Genomic DNA, 16267 nt, shown 5'->3' with positions numbered 1-16267 from the left:
GTGATTCTATTTTCACTAATATTTAAACAACCTTGCTTACTGTCTATGTAAAACTTTTTCTTTTGTTAAGCTTAAGCTTATACAGAATGGGCATCCATCCCACCCATTCTTCCCCCTCATCCTTTCCTGCAAGAAATGTTTTTCTAGCACCTGCTCTGTGCCAAGCACATGAGAAGTGCTCAGATACAGTGGTGAATGAGGTGTTCCCTGCCCTAAAGGATTGTTCTAGTGGTTAATACCAATAGGCATACAATTAGAGCATGAACGTCCTTTGAATTCCTGAAAATAGGAAGCTAATGCAGTCAGAGCATCAGGGAAGGCTTCCCAGAAAAGGGTGACAGTGAAGTAGAGCGAGAGACAAACAGCTGGAAGAGAGGGACAAGGAGGAAGAAGGAAGGAGAGGAAGGGGCAGGATGTTTCGGGAAGTGGGAGTATTCTAGGTGATGGTGAAGAGGTAAGAATCGCTCAGAGAGCCCAAAGTTCAAAACGGCTAAAGAATAGCGTCCAAAGACAGGGGAGAAAAGAGGTGAAAAGAAGGATGTGTCATGCAGGGCCATACATATCATACAGAGGAGTTTGAACTTTATTGTAATCACACTGAGCATTAATTGAGGGGGTTTAATCTGTCTGGTGAAGGTGGGTCATAATTCAGCTTGGGTATTATAAAGATAATTCTGAACACATCAGGGAGGATGAATTTGTGAGGGGCAGAAGAGGGCAGCTAATAGAAGATAGGACCAGTTAGAGTGTTTCTGGAGTAATCCAGCCAAAGGTCATGACTCATTGTGGGGTACTGGCAGTGGGAATGGAGAGAAGTAGGTGCTCCAGAGAATGTTTAGTGAGGTGATGTGATTTAGTGACTGAATAAAGATGGGGTGTGGAAAAGCATGGTATCGATGATGCTGTGCGTGCCCCAGTCTCCTCGGTCCCTTAGAATAAGGACAGATCTCTTTGTTCCAGGTTCTTCCAGTTGAGATGGAATGGCCGGCTCTGTGTCCCCCAATTTCTAAATCTATTACCCCATGCTTTCTGATAACCTTCATCTCTTCTTTCGCCTCATATTTTCTTTCATCATTCAGCATTCTAATTAGGGCAATGTGAACTTCTATATCAAACCCAGAACTTCCAGCAGCTGATCATACAGCTTATTTTTTGCTCATGCAAGAGTCTTCCCAGATGAGCCTGTGGCTTCCCTCCACAAGCAGGTTTAGAAACAGGCTTCCTACTGTGTGGCTCTGCTGTTCCCCCGGGTCCCAGGGTTCTTGGTATCCAGCTAGGAGAAGAGGCAAGAGACATGGAGAAAGGGAAGAACAGAGGGGGCCAAGTTTCTGGTGACAGGAAGAGATCTGACTGGGTGGTAGGCACACAATGTAATATACAGATGATGTATCATAGAATTATATGCTCGCAACCTATATACTTTTATTAACCAATGTTGCTCCAATAAATTTAATAAAAAATAATAATAAAATTTAACACCCAGCATTTGTGAACCCATCAGTGAGAACTTGTCACACAGCCAAACTTGCCTGCATAGTTAGATCTATACATACCTCCATGGAAAAGGGGGCATGGTATTTTGCTATACAGCTGACCACCTCAGTCTTAGCTAGCAGGCTGAGGTATTAACTCATTTTTTTCCTTATTTTTATTTAGCTGCTTCTCTTACTAGCTGACAGTTCCAGATCATAGAAATGATAAAAAACATTTTATTCCTCTGGTCTAGACATTAAAAGAGGAAGACACAAGTCTAAATCTCAAAAAAAAAAAAACAAAAAAAAAACCCCACACCATATTTATACAATTCATAAGCTGTCCATCACAGGTAAACCCATGACAGTTGTTCTGCCATTGAGCAAAGGATACCTGGGAGATGGGGATCTGGGTTCAAGTTCTGGCTCTATCAATAACTTAAGCCTTCACTTCTCCTTGGACCCCAATTTTCCTATGAGTAAAATGAATAGACTGGACTACACCAGTGTTTCTCTTGTGTTTTATAAAACATTAGTTTCACAAGATGCCCTGTGAAAAACTCTTCCCTGGCCAAATAAGTTTGGGAAATACTATGAACTTTAAACCTCTCCTGGAGGATAGTCAAGGCTCATAGGCATATTGAAAGCCTCGGGAAATCCTATACTGACAAACCTTGTTTGGCTCTCTTTGAAATTTCCTAACCATGAGAGGTAAAATTTACATCCCCAAGTATTAATTTATGTGATTAATGTTTTACCACTAATCAGTGTGTGGACGGTCAAAGAGACTTGGATTCAAGCTAGCAGAATAAGTTATCTCAGTAATTAAGACTCAGTAAGGGTGGGGGTGGGTGGGGGAGCTGAGGACTGTTGTACCAAAGTAGGTACCTCCCATGCAGTGAGAAGTTGACTCTGCATCGTGTAAAAATGTCCCTCTTTTGTTGTTATGGGAGCCCCACAGACTGCCAGGGAGCAAGCCATGGACAGCTGAGCAGCTGGTTGGAAGTGAGGTTTGTTGTTACCCGTGAGACTCTGCCTAGACTCCCCCTCCTTTCACATGGACTCGTCTCCTACGGCTGAGCCACTAGTGAAAGTCCTAGAAGTTCATAAGCCCCCCACATCAAAAAAAGGCTTTCTCACTCTGTGGGGTGATGATAAGGAAGGAAGAACCATCTGAGAATTCCCTCTAAGCCATGGCACTGATGGAGATCCCATCCTTACCGTGTTTCCTTAATCACAAGAGTGCAGTTGATGTCATTCCCCACCCTGTGACCTCACCAAGCTCACCTGCAAGGATAGGACCAGTCCCAGAATGCTGGCAGCTGCATCTCTCTTTTTTCTCAGGAGGAAAAAGTTCCTCAGCAGGAACTGTCCCATAGCAGGAAGGCACAGCCCAGGAGTGTGGGAGAGTTCACTCCTCCTGACTAGACCCCAGGAAGGGGTTAATTTTTAAATTGAGTTTATTGGGGTGATATTTGTTAATAAAATTATATAGGTTTCAAGATGATGTATTATAGAACTGTATACTTGAAACCTATATAATTTTATTAACAAATATCACCCCAATAAACTCAATTTAATTGTTATATATGAATAGATTATTTCAAGCTAATTAACTTCAAACCTGCTTCATTGGTGTTGTAATTCATTAATCAAATAATATAGTGAGTGATGAGGCTGTAGAGTGGTTTGAATTTTTAGGTAAATTCCAAGATTTAGATATTAAGTTCCAGTATAGTATTAAGTAACCATATTAGAGGACTGAAAAATTGGTGACTTTATGCATTTTTCCAGAATACAAACACTTTAATACCTTAAATGTCACTGTGTTTATCTACTCAAAGTCTGGGTAGGTTTTAATATACTTGTTCGGCACCATGGCTCATTTGTGCAGGACTGGCACGCTAAAAAGTTGTTTTATCTTATAGAACACAGAGTCACTGATTTAAATAACAAAGAAGTATTTACAGACTACCTATTGCCCAGAAAATCACTGTGCTGAGAGGCAAATGTTGTGCAAGATGCCTGTCTTCAAGGAAATAATAATCAAACTGATAATATATTCTCTAAACACATGAAAAAATAACTTCTAATTCAAGACAGTATAATTCAATGACAGATGAATAGTTCAGAGGGATTTAAAGGAGGGTCAGGCCCTTTAGGATTGAAATCATATGTTTAAGTTAAAACAATGGCTTAAAACAATAGCAATATATATATATATATATATATATATATTTTTTTTTTTTTCTTCTAAGTCTTCAATTTGGGCTGGGCTCAATGGGAAGGCTTGCCTCTGTTTCATTCAGTGTTAGCTGGGGAGTAGCTAGTGGTTGATGGTGATTCACTAAGGGCTGGAGGATTTGCTTCCCTTGTGTGCCTAGTGGGTGTTGCTGGCTTTTTGCGAGAAGCTCAGCTGGGGCTGAAAGCCAGAGATCGTTGTTTCTCTCCTGGAAAATTCTTGAAAGAGAACGAGGAAAATGAGTACTTTAAAATGTTGTTCAGATTGCCCACAGTAGAGTCTAAGAACATTAGAGTTTTGGGGAAGAAATAAAATTGCAAAAAGATGGGGAAATGGTAGAATTTTAGCAGGTTTATCTCTAATCTAGAAACAGTAAAAAGCAAGAGAAAAATCAATTGGTAGCCAAAAGATGGTTCAATCAAATAAAGGGTTTCTTTCAAGTTAGAAGAGATCAAATTATCATAGGAAACAGAAGAGAAAGAAAAAAGTTCAATATGTCACCTGCATTAGATTGGATTTCTAATAGTATGACATTTGAATAATCTACTTGGAAGTACTAAAATTTTGGGGGGGTTCTCCAGGAGTCTTGATTTGTTTAGATGCTCCTGTGCTCCAAGAAGAGGGAGTCTACTATTTTTACAGCATTCCATATTTATATGACCTGAATTCAATACTTTTAGAAGAATGTTGTTACCAAGTCCTGTCTCCTTAGAGAGTAGTCCCCTTTGGAGATTAAGAGAAGTCTGAGTACTTCCTAGCCTAAAGCAAATTGCAACAGGGCTGAGGGAACAGCCAAATTTCTGAGCAGAGATTTGCAAAGAAATCGCAACACTTTCCTCCGAAAAGCTGTGTGGCTTCATTTATAATCACCTATTGGGTAGCCAAAGCTATGTGACACTGGAAAGCCCAGAAAGGACTGTGCTGATGATTTGCCTCCTATTCACCACCAAGTGGTCTCCTGACGAGGAAGGAAGGCAAGGATGGCAAGGAGGCAACTTGAGGGAGCAACAACTGAGAACCACTGCTTCTGAGAGCAATGCTGCTGCTGGGAGTTTCTGTTACAGAAGCTCCAGGGTATAGTGTTCAGTGGGAACCAGCTTCAGTTCCTGACAGTCAACAATGATGGAAGCAGACTCAACTGAGTTTTTCCTTGGCTGATGATGTCAAGAGATACTGCTTGAGGAAACTCCAGGGAACTGAATGTAGATTCAAAACTAGGGAGCATCCTTTGAAGGCCAGTGGCCCAACCTGCCCTGCTAGCAAGCATTGGCCTTAACATTGATGGGGAGGATTGACTGACATTTAATAGATGTCACGTGAAAAGCAGATAGCATAGTAGAAAGAGCATAAGCCTTGGAGCCTATTTGAAATGGGTTTGTATCCATCCTCTGGTTCTTACTAGTTTGTGCCCAGTGGTGATTTGTCTCGGTTTCTGTGTCATCAACATTAAAAAAAACAAAACAAAACAAGACACCTTTTCAGTATGTTAGAGGGCAGAACAAGATAGTACATGCAGTAGCACCTGGTATATTGCAGGTATTCAAAATGTGATAGCCAATAGTGTTCTTTCCTGTCTGGACCCATGTGCCATGGAAAGCCATGAAACTCAAAAACATACAGCCAATTATTGCGTTTTTGAATTATATCCTGCTCCTTATAATCCTGTGGAAATAATCTAGGACACTGTAGTTTGGAAAAAATAAAGCCTTGTGCCTGTCAGAGCCAGCACACTGTTACATGGAGATGGGCTTGCAATTGATCCTAGAAATTTCATGTGCGTTAGAGACCAACATGTCCATTCTATATACTTCTAAATGATGACTCTAGGACATATTATCATCAAGTTGTTGAAAGGATTGTAGTCACAAAAGATTTCCTTTCTGGAAAAGGTTTTCAACATGAGTTTTCTTCACTGCACCCATAAAAGATGCAAGCCAAATTTCTCTTTTAAAAACACACTGCTTGCTGAATTTCCCCTTGCCTCAGTTCTACATGTAATAGCTGGATGGTTTAGGTGTCACTTTGCAATTCAAAATCTGAGCCTTCCAAAGATGTTTCTTGATTTGATGTTCCAGGTGGCTGAGAAGAAATGGACGTTAAGTGATTGCTGTGGCTTTGAAAGGTCATGATCCACTTCCTTCAGCCTGTTAGAGAATGTCAACTATTACCCGAACTTTAAGCCTCCTATTTTTCTGATTATAGATCCAAATCATGTGACCGACCGTGGCAAGCATCTCATTCTCATGCATATCCAATGATCAATTAAGTCAGGGCTCGGAGCTGAGGGGACCCTCGGTGAATGGCATTTCCAAGGTATATTTATTTCAGTCCTACATTGCCTTTTTCACTCAACTCCAGCATCAAAGGAATTTAAACCATTTGGCTGGTGGGTAAAGGGGAAGGTAATTCCTCCCTTTTTGTATAATCATTGACACACCAAGAGTTCTCAAAATGCGTCATTATTTGACAACTCAAATTTTGCACATAATTCATTTGCTAAGGATAAAATCACTGACATATTTTAAGAAAATATTGCCTGAATTGTGGCCATGAGCATTTGAAACATTGTTATACAATAAAAATCCATAAAGTTAGTAGAGATTATGCTGTTTTGAGTATAGCATCAAATCATTAATCCCATATTGAACAGTTTTGAACATTATGAAATATTTTCATCTAGTGTTTGGTACAGATAAAACTACAATTACAATATTTTTCACATATACTGCATCATTAATACACTCAAGTTCAATGAAGTAGATCTACATATTTTTTTACAACTAATATTTATTAAGAGTCCATTTTGTGCCAAGCCCTGAACTAGCACTGCATTTTAAGGTTTCATTATCGCTGGCTGTACAGACAACACTGTATACATACATAAGTAAAATAACTACAGAATGTTCCATGTATTAGAAAGGACAGAGTGTTCAGGGATGGTAAAGTTCCTGAGGTGATCTACTCTAGACAGAACAGACAAGGGGGGACTCCCTAGGGTTTCAATGGAGTGGCATTTAAGCTAAGACCTAAAGAACAAAAAGCCAGCTATTTGGAGGGTAGCAGGAAAGGTATTTGAGGCACAGGAGAAGCAAGAATAGAGCCCCTGCAAGGGAAAAGAGCTTGGCATGCTGCAGAAACTCAGCCTGGTGTGACGGGAGAAGCATGAGCTGGAAGGGCAGAATGACGCCGAGTGTATTTTCTGATCGTCCCTGTAGAAGACCTCTGGAAGGTGGGGCTTGGAGAGTAACTGTTTAGGCAGGCATACAAAGGCAATAAATGGCAAACCTGGGCACGGAATTCTGGTTTTCTAAGTGTAAATCCGAAGCCTGTTCTGCTATTCTAAGGATAGGGAGATGAAGGAAAAGATGGACAAAGTATCGGACGTCATTGTGCTTGGCCCCTTGAAACTTGCAGAAATGTTATATTTGGGTTGACTATATTCCTTCTTATCCATTGATTTATCCCTAAGAGTACCGACAAAGTTCTAGTACAATAAAAATGAGAAAAAATGATGGCAAACCAAAGTACAGATTAGCACTCTAAAAAAAAGTCACTACAAGGAAGGCAAAGGTAGAACATAACATTTTAGTAACAATACTGGCTCCACTTCCTCAACTTCATTGACTGCTGGAAACTCTCGGGAATCTTTTAGTTACTAAATCTATCAGTTAGTTTGTAAAACACAAGCAAATTGATATATATCTAGGAGTCCTGACTTCTGTATTCCTTGCTATTTTGACATTGAAGCAAAATTATTTTTAAGATGTAGCAGATGCTTCTGGAAATGGTTCTCACTGCAGGAAGGAAGTGGTGTTGTCGTCTGACACTCAATATCACAATTACTAAGGATCTCATTTGGGGCCAAGTGGAATGAGATACTGGCATTCACAAACTTGCTAGCACTTGAGAGGTACGGTACCAATAGTAATGATAAGGTCTGTGGAGTTGGCAGCCTCAACTTAATAAACCACTAATTCAGGGCATAATATGCAACCCAAAAGGCTTCTCTCGTGGCACTTAAAGTGACCCTCTGCTGCTGCAGGCTCAAGAGAAAGACTGGGTTGAAAATCAGGCTCCAGATCTGATTGTGAGAGTCAAATTGCAGAGAAGAATTAGTATGCTAAAGTCAGGCCTGAATAGGGAAAGAAGCCCCTGAAACATGGGATAGGGACATCTAGATGGAAGAATTTGAAACCCCGATCTTCAGAATCTCTTGAACTCTTGGTGCTATCAGAGAAGTGGGCTATTATTCCTTGTCTAAAAAAAATATTACAAAGGCTTCCCCTGAGGCAGTTAGTTGTCTTGTAAGATGATAATGTTCCTTCCTCAAGACTTTTTTTCTACCTTCCTGACAATATCCAGTCCATAACCAGGATCAACTCCCAAAATTGCCCAACTAGTGAAATACTATTCTGAGGATTAAAAGAAAACATGTATGTGCTTTAGTTTTATATTGTTGCTGTAACAAGCTAGCACAAATTTGTAAACTTAAATAATGCAAATTTGTTATTTTACATTTTTGTGCATCTGAAGGCTGGCACAGTCTCACTGGATTAAAATCAAGGTGCTGGGGGTCTGCATTCCTCTCTGGAGGCTCTGAGGTAGAATCCACTTTCTTGCCTTTTCTAGTTTGAGGACACCCCCATTCCTTGACTCATGGCACCTTCCTCCATCTTCAAAGTCAGCAATGGCAGGCTGGGTCATTCTCATATCACATCTGTCTGATCTTTTCTTGTGCCTTTCTCCTCTCACATATAAGAACCACTATTATTACATTGGGCCCACCAAGATAATTGAGGACAATCTCCTTCTTTTAAGATTAGCTGATCAGCAACCTTAATTCCCTCTGAGACTTTAATTTCCATTAGCCATATAATGGAGCAAATTCACAGGGCTTAGGAATTAGGATGAGGACATTTTGGAGAGGTCATTATTATTCCACCTACTATAATATATAAAGATGCTCTCAAATGCTCAAGTGTTTATTATTATTCTCTACTTCTATCCCTGCACTTCTGCTTGCAGGCGACAAAAACCACAATTATGTGAACCAGAACCATCTTAAATCCAATGTTCTCCCCTGTCCCCAGACTACTACTCTCCTCGAGCCCTTTTCCAGTCCCTATGTCCTCAATATCAGCAGATGGCTTTGTTGCCTACTTTGAACCAAAAACTAAAAACTATCTGGATTGAACTATATCAGTCTTTGATGCTTCCACCTACAAATTTACCTACCACAGCTCCCAACCTTGGGTCTTTTCCTGTTTGTCTTAGAGGATTAGCGGTCCTTGCTCTCAGGGTCAACTCCTCCACTTATACTCTTGGCCTTCCGTCAGCTTGAGGACCTTGCTCCCATCCTTGCTTCTCTCCACTCATTCCTTGCCTTTTACTGTGGACCATGACTCTCTCCTCAAGTTGCTGTCTGTAATCTCTTGCATTCTACAACAGGCTTCTGTGGCACTGTTTTTCCCTGGTTCTGTTGGTTCCTCTCCTATCACTTCTCAGTTCCCTTCAAAGTTTCTTCCTCCAACTGACTGTTAATCCATGGGATCTCCCAGATCCTATTCTTTTTTTTTTTTTAAGTATATTTTATTAAATATGGTATTACAGTTGTCCCAAATTTTCCCCTTTTGTCCCCCATCTGCCCAGTACCCCCTTTCCTTCCAGCATTTCCTCCACCCCTTAGATTATGCCCATGGGTCATGCATGTAAGTTCTTTGGCTTCTCCATTTCCTATGCTAGTCTTAACACATACACTCTTCTATTTTGTACCTACCAATTATGCTTCTTAATTCCTGTACCATTTCCCCCTATTCTCCCTCTTCCCTCTCCCAGCTGATAACCCTCCAAATGATATCCATACCTATGATTCCGTTCCTGATCTAGTTGTTGGCTTAGTTTCTTTGTTTATTGGTTTTTAGATTCAGTTGTTGATAATTGTGAGTTTGTTGTCATTTTTTTTTTCAGATTTAATGTGTTTTATTGATTAAAATATTACATTTGTGCCAATTTCCCTTCCCTCTGCTCCCCTCCACCCGGTGGCCCCCCTCCCTCCAGTTGTCCCCCCCTTTTAGATTATGTCCATTAGTTGTGCATACAGTTCCTCCCAATCTCTCTCCGTCTATTCCATTCCCTCCTACCATGATCCCCAATTCCTATATCATCTCCCTCCCTCTCCCCACTCCCCCTCCCTGTTGACCTCCCCCCACTATGCTTCCCTTACCCACAGTTCCTTTTCCACTCTCGTTGCCTGTTTCGTTTGCCTTTGTTTCATCTCCCTAGCTTCTGTTTTTTAAACCAGTCCCTTTAACATCTCATATAACAGTGGTTTGGATCTAATGAACTCTTTCAGTTTTATTTTGTCCTGGAAACACTTTCTCTGTCCTTCTATTCTGAATGACAATTTCGCTGGATAGAGTATTCGTGGTTGTAGGTTTTGGATTTTCATTACTTTGAATATTTCTTGCCAGTCCCTTCTTGCCTGTAGGGTTTCCCTTGAGAAGTCAGCTGATAGTCTAATTGGGACCCCTTTGTACATAATTCTTTTCTTCTCTCTTGCTGCTTTTAAGATTCTCTCTTTATCCTTAATTTTTGACATTTTGATTATAATGTGTCTTGGAGTGGTTCTCCCTGGGTCCAGTCTCTTGGGAACTCTCCTTGCTTCCTGGACCTGCATGTCTATTCCCTTCCCCAAGTCTGGGAAGTTCTCCTTTATTATATTTTCACTCAATTTTTCAAGTTCTAGTTCATCTTCCTCATTCTCTGGCAAACCAATGATTCTTATGTTGGGCCTTTTATAGCTGTCCCAGAGGTTTCTGATCCTCTCATTGTTGCTTCCTATTTCCTCTCGCTGCATTGGTTGACTGCTTGTTCCTTCTCCATATTCCAGTTTGTTGAAATAAACTCTGGATTCCTCACCATCTGTCTCGTATGTGGTTTTGTTCCTTTCGTTATGAAAGTTTTTCGCTTCTTTCATATCTTTTTCCTGCTCTTTTGTGAATTCTGTAAGCCACCTGATAACAATGGCCCAGAACTGAGCCTCTGACAGGTTTCTTATCTGTTCATCTGTCAGGTTCTCTATCTGCTGTCTGGTGAGTTGTGCCACCGGGATCTCTATATTTGTCTGCCACATTTTGACAGGTGCGTTTTGTTTTCCTGGGCTGGCTGTCCGGGGCAGTGCCTGTGTACGCGTCACAAATCAGCGACCGGCCGGCGCCTGCCTGTCCGCGACCTATTTCGCAGCCCTGTGGTGCTTTCTGTGGGGGCGGGGGTCCAAGATGGATTCACACAGTTATTCAGCTAGGAGACCGGGATCCGTTCTCCCGCCCCGCTGGGCCTCACTGTTCAAGGCGATGCTGCGGCTGCTCTCCCCAGCGCCCGGAGTCGCGCACCGGCAGGGGCTTGATTGGAGTCACGCACGCCAGGGGCTTGATTGCCTCCGGGATTTTTCGCCGCCCCGCCCGCCGCTCCGCAAACAGCTTTGCCTTCTTTAACCCTTACCTGCCCAAATGGCACCGCTGGTTTATAACTTCATATGTTGGGCTTCCGTGTAGTTTTATTTTCTGGAATTTCTAGTTATCCTTTGTTTTGAAGTAGTTGTATTCCTCTATAGTTGTAGAGGAAGACCTAGCGTGTCCGTCTAAGCCTCCATCTTGGCCGGAAGTCCGAGTTTGTTGTCATTTTAATGCTCATAGTTTTGGTCTTCTTTTTCTTAAATAAGTCCCATTAGCATTTCATGTAATAATGGCTTGGTGATGATGAACTCCTTTAGCTTTACCTTGTCCGGGAAGCACTTTTTTTGCCCTTCCATTCCAAATGATAGCTTTGCTGGATAGAGTAATCTTTGCTTTTCATCACTTGGAATATCTTGCCAATCCCTTCTTGCCTGTAAAGTTTCTTTTGAGAAATCAGCTGACAGTCTTATGGGAATTCCTTTGTAGGTAACTCTCTGCTTTCCTCTTACTGCTTTTACTTTAACCTTTGGCATTTTAATTATGATGTATCTTGGTGTGGTATTCTTTGGGGCCAACTTGTTAGGTACTCTGCTTCCTGGACTTGTATATCTATTTCCGTCACCAGATTAGGGAAATTTTCTTTCATTATGTTTTCAATTAACTTTTCAATTTCTTGCTCTTTCTTTTCTTACTGCACCCCTATGATTTGAATTCTGGTATGTTTGAAGTTGTCCCAGAGGCTCCTTTACCTATCCTCATTTTTTTGGATCCTTTTTCTTCTTGTTGTTCGGATTGAATATCTTTTCTTCCTTGTGTTCCAAATCATTGACTTGATTCTCAGCTCATCCGCTCCACTGTTGATTCCCTGTATGTTTTTATTTCACTTAGTGTAACCTTCATTTCTTCTTTTATGTTGTTGCCATACTCAGTGAGTTCTGTGAGCATCCTGATCACTAGTGTTTTGAACTCTGCATACAATAGGTTAGCTATCATCATTTTTTAAAGTTTTTTTTCTAAGATTTTGTTTTATCCTTTCATTTGAGCCATACTTCTTTGTCTCCTCAATTTGACAGCCTCCCTGTCTTTGTTTCTGTGTATTAGGTAGAGCTGTTTTGATTCCCTGTCTTAAAGCATCTGTTAGGTTGTATGGGATAGAGCCTTAGGTATTTACCAGGACAGGGCAACCCACTTCACCGCTTTGTGGCTCTGTATGGGCAGAGGGATCAGAGAGGGGACAATGCCGCTGCCTGGCTTCTGGAGGTTTGCCCATTACTTGTCCCATTTTGAGTCACTTCACCTACTTCCTTTATGCAATTGATGCCCTTTTGGCTGTTGCTCTGGTGGTGAATCCCAGAGCGGGTGGATTTGCATACATTCTAAGTCCATGTGGGCCCTTTAAATGAACTCTCCTGAGTAACTTTTTTCTGCCACCCCAACTCCCACTGGAAGTTATGGGGCTTTATCTTCCTGGCACTGGAACCCTGGGCTGTGTGGTCTGGCCTGGGGCTGATATTGCTCTCTCCCAAGGTATTCCTCCTGATCTATATCTACCATATGTGAATGTTGGACTGCTCATTCTGCCTCTGCTGCCTCTCCATGCCAAAGCACGTCTCTTTGCCTCTCCACCCCTCCTACCTGTCTGGATGACTGTGGCTTAAATTCTTGGTTGTTGGACTTCCATACAGTTTGATTTTCTCACAGTTCTGGGTGTTGTTTTGAAGTTAATTGTAATTCTTCTTGTGGTTGCCCAAGGAGGTGAAACGTGTCTACCTATGCCTCTATCTTGATCAGAAGTCCCCAGATTCTATTCTTGATCCTATTTCACTGTCATCTTTTCTCCATCTGATGTATGGTGCTCACTTCATTCATCTTTCTAAGACTTGGCACCTTCAGGAAGCTTTCTTTTGATCTCCCCTCCATGCCTTTTCTCCAAGTTTCCATAGTATTCATGAGTACCTATATCTTAGCATTTATATCATATTATATTGAGTTTATATATTTGCTAATCTGCCTTCCTTACAAGCTCCACATGAATATAGATAAAACTTTAGTCATCTTTCTTTCTCTAGTACCAACTGCCGAGGCTGGCACACAATTAACTTCACATAAGCTTGGTGAGCTTTTTGAATCTTAAGCAGAAAAACAATGCAGAATTTATAAAGTCCTGGACCTAATTTTTCTTGTCCACTAGATCCACTTTCTGTTGAAAGTTATATATGTTTTATTATATAGAAGACTTCCTAGAAAGTGAAGTAAAATTTTCTAACAAATGTTGCTGATATCATTCTACCCTGCACAGATAGACAACATATCCAAATAAACTTTGGTAGGCCAATTAATGTATAATCATAAATGATTTGATGTAGAGTAACTTTTCAAATACCGGTTCCAATTTCTATATCCAAATGCTTCCATTGCTCAACACATTTTGGAACCCCATTTATGGAAATATTCTCATATTTGTACAGTACTTATGTGACTCTGAATGTCCACTGTATGGCTTTTTGTGATGGGTGGCTGATTAAAAGCACTGGAAGTCCATAAAAAAAGGTCAGGTTTGCACAATACTTAAGTGTAGCCTTCCCTAAAATAAAGGCCCTTTCAATGACAATGAAATTTGGTAACTTAGTTTATAAGCTTCCTATTTATGTCAGGAAATCATGGAAGAGTAGATAGCTTTATTTTCCTGACTCTCTTCTTAGCTCTGCTGTAAAATTATCAAGATCTCCTGTGATGACTACTTCGCCATACTTGTCAGGGGCATATGTTTTATTGGTAGATGAAGTAATCATTCTACAGTCCAAATACAATTTTTCAAAGTTCTTAGCATAAGAGATATTACACAAACAAGAGAAGATACTTGGAATAAATGGAAACATAAAAGCCCAGCTTCTTTTGGAGCTTTTCAAGTCTGGGATATACTGAATTAGGAAAAAAAGAGTTCAATAGAATCAATTTGTGGGCCATCCTTTTCTGAATCAAACCACATCTATCTACACACTAGTGGGTAGCTTCAGAGAATAATGGAAACATATTTGGGTTACCTGTGGAGTAACTTCAAAAAAAAACTTAGCAAGATGGAAATTGTCCCAGCTTGCTTTGTCAGTACAGGAAACACTCAATAAATATTTGGTGAAATAAATCCACGGGGTTACAAAGATAAACAAGGCACATCCGCCTTGGAAGAGTTCACAGCTTGCAGATAAGCCAGTGAAGTTAATAAAGGGGATACTAAAATATGATATAAGCAAGGTGCTATGGGAACCTAGTAAAGAGTGAAATTAAATGTTAGGTGGAATCCAGGAAGGATTCAGAGGGAAGGTGACATCCTTCAAGACCCAGGTGGAATCCAGGAAGGATTCAGAGGGAAGGTGACATCCCTCAAGACCCAGTAGGCAGAGAAGCTGGAGGAGAAGCGAGAGAGAAGAAGGCATTTGAGAAAGATATATGAGGTTTCAATGAGTGAGAGTACTGAGCATATTCATGGAATTCTTTGTAGTTTGATTTAGATGAAGCATGAAGATGCTGGGGAGGAGGGGACAATAAATTAAGTCTGGAGAAGCAGTCTGAGGTTGGATTGTGAAAGGTATCATAAATCATACAAAGAAGTTTGTATTTCATCCCTCCCTCCCCCCCAAAAATTCAATTTTTAAAGTTCTGCATTGCCTAGAACACTGGACTTTCCAAAGGCTGTTCCTGAACATGCTAGTTTTAAAGGATGTTACTAAATGGTATAATATACCACCGATTCAACTTTTAGTTGAAGGTGGAAAGGTAATTGGAGTAGATGAGATAGAGCCCAGTTGTGAGAAATAACATTCATGGAGCATTTTCTGAAATGTGTACATTCCACCCACTTCTTAGAGTCGGCAGCGGCGGCAGCCGTCCATCTCGAGAGACGATGGTGTAGCTTCTTAAGAGTCTATCTGCACCGCCGAGAATGGTTGTGCAGTCCGACTCGGGAGTGACACGGTATCTGTCTCCTCCCGTGTTGAATCGACATCTTGCGATGTCGCTGGAGTGTCCTCTCCAGTGAAGCTGAAGCTACAGAGCCTGGGCAGGGTGATATGGAGGGTCTGCTGTTGCCCATGCAGCAGACCCCCCCTCTCTTCGCAGCTGAAGGATCCAAGGGAAAGACGGAGTCAATACAGCTTGGCTTCAGGTGCGCCACAGGAGTTGCCGGTGTTGACTACAACGTCAAACCGCCTTAGGGACTCCGGCTCCGGATTTTCTGTCGGGGTTTACTCCCTTAGCCTTTCCCCTGAAGAGGTATGCCGCAAGGCAGTGGAGGTTTTTTGGAGTCAGAGTTTTCCTTCTCTGATGTGCCCTGACTGGAAGATCGAACCAGCGACACTTAGCTCGCAGGCCGACGCTCAATCCACTGAGCCAAACCAGCCAGGGTTACTTCTTAGAGTATGTTTACCAAATTATACTGCATATATAGATCCAGTAGGTCTGCCTCCTCCTTGAATCGACTTTTCCATTCTGTGCTTTCCATGAGGTTGGCCTGTGCTGAGAATTGTAACAAGAAGTGGTTTGTTGTGACATTCATGTGTGCTTTATCTAAAGAGCGGGTTTGTCATTACCTTAAAGGCAACATGGGTGTCCTCACTGATTGTGTGTCCTTTTTACCTCTTAAATCATAAGCACTAGGAAGCCTGGAGCCAAATTTGTGGCTCACTTACAAAGGAGGGTCCTGAGGGCATGCATTCTTGGGTAATAACTGAACCCAGGCTTATGTTTCACTTCCTACATCTGTACTCCCTTTGCTGTAACACCTTCATCTACTCATTTGATCCTTTTGCAAGCATTTAGCAACTTCTCTCTGATTCTTTTGGGGGTAAAAAGTTGAGATCAAGAGAAATAATGAACATATATTACTTACCACAGTGTCTGGCATACAGTCCATTTCCACTAAGGACTTGCTTTTCTTGTGGTTTTTATCAATCCCACCTACTCCACTGCACTGTCCCCCATGTGGACAGAAATGGAAAGGAAGCATATATGACTGACAGAAATGCTTTTCAAATTCTATTTTCATGGTCTCAAGCCTCATTAAGCACAAAATTAAATGGACAAGTGTAAGGTGAACAATTAAC

The sequence above is a fragment of the Furipterus horrens genome, unplaced genomic scaffold (genome assembly GCF_987537825.1).
Source record: "Furipterus horrens unplaced genomic scaffold, mFurHor1.1.pri manual_scaffold_4, whole genome shotgun sequence".
In the NCBI taxonomy this organism is placed as follows: domain Eukaryota; kingdom Metazoa; phylum Chordata; class Mammalia; order Chiroptera; family Furipteridae; genus Furipterus; species Furipterus horrens.
This window is presented reverse-complemented; position numbering follows the sequence as displayed.